Consider the following 1,768-nt stretch of genomic DNA (forward strand, 5'->3'; position numbering starts at 1 on the left):
CGAGAAATCACCCCCCAGGGGGGATGGTCACACCGCAATCCCTTCTCCTCCATTCTCCTCTCGGGATCTTGAGCATGCACGCACACGCGCCCGGCGTGCTTTAAGCCACCGGGTCCGGGACGCGAACCGTGGTCGACTACATGGGAATCCAGCAACATAGCCATTACGCTAACTGCTGGTTCCCGTGCATGCCCAAAATTCTGAGAAGAGTAATGGAGGAGAAAGGATTGCTGTGTGACTGTCCTCTCTGGGGGATGATTTCTCACTTTCTTTTTCTCTGTCTCTCAGGCAAGCACACATACCCTATAGCAAAAATCTCTCTTAAAAAAGTAATAATGATAACAAGTAAAATAAATAAATAAAAATTTTAATTGATGATTTCTGGGCCAGCAGGTGGCCTGGAGGTTAAGATGGCTGGATCCCACATGACCAAGTTCACAGTCCTGGTACCAGACTCTGCAGCTTGAAAAAAAATACCAGGTGCACGCACACGTGTGCATACCCAAAATCCAAGAGGAAAATGGAGAAGGGATTGTGGTGTGGCTATCCCCTTTGGGGTGTGATTCCTCATTTTCTCTCTCTATCTCTCTCTGCCTAATGCACATGCCCTGTAGCAAAACAAAAACAAAGATTTAAAAAAATAAAACATTAATGATTTCTGAGGGAAAAAAAGTGTTCTACTATCATTTTCTTTCAAATTGTTGACAGTCATTCTGCAAGATTTTATGCTGGTGCTTTCTTAATCTTACCAGAAGGTGTCAGGCAATGACAACTACATCACAGTTACTGTATGACGCACCCCAGTTTCAAAATTTTTTAAACATGAACAAATGTGCATCTTTATTTTTTATTCCTTTTTTGTTTCTTATTTAAACTATGCATCTTTAAGTCAATGAAATGAGCCATTAGATATTGTCATATGCTCTACCCGAATTCTGCATTTCTCTTTAGCTTAATTTTTTTGAAGCTTTTGGGCATAGGGCACATGCACTCACCAGAGAGACAGAGAAATCGAGAGAGAGAGAGGGAGAGAGAAAATGAGACATCACCCTCCCAGGATGTTTCTTATTTAAACTATGCATCTTTAAGTCAATGAAATGAGCCATTAGATATTGTCATATGCTCTACCCGAATTCTGCATTTCTCTTTAGCTTAATTTTTTTGAAGCTTTTGGGCATAGGGCACATGCACTCACCAGAGAGACAGAGAAATCGAGAGAGAGAGAGGGAGAGAGAAAATGAGACATCACCCTCCCAGGAGTGATGGCCACGCCACAATTCCTTCTCCATTCTCCTCCTGGGGATTTTGGGCATGCGCACACAAGTACCTGGTGTGACTTTCTTTCTTTCCTTTTTTTTTTTTTTTTTTTTTTTTTTTTTTTAGATTTTTGCTATAGGGCACATGTGCTCACTGGAGTGACAGAGAGAAAGAAAGCAAGGAATCATCCCTCAGTGGGGATGGCTATGCCACAATCCATTCTCCTCCATTCTCCTCTTGGAATTTTGGGCACACATGCACACGTGCCCAGCATGAGTTTCAAGCTGCTAAGTCTGGGACTCAAATCGCAGTCAACTATGTGGGAATCCAGCCATGTAACCATTATGCCATCTGCTGGTTCCCTCCTCTCCCGGGGTGTGATTTTCAAGCCGCTATATCCAGGATTGGAACAGCAGTTGACCATGTGGGAGTCCAGTGCTTTAACACCACACCAGCTGCTGGCCCCTCTTTTCCCTCCAAATTTATTAAGAGTAACAATTTTGGGACTTGC

This window comes from Tupaia chinensis, unplaced genomic scaffold (assembly GCF_000334495.1).
Source record: "Tupaia chinensis unplaced genomic scaffold, TupChi_1.0 Scaffold000165_2, whole genome shotgun sequence".
Lineage (NCBI taxonomy): Eukaryota > Metazoa > Chordata > Mammalia > Scandentia > Tupaiidae > Tupaia > Tupaia belangeri.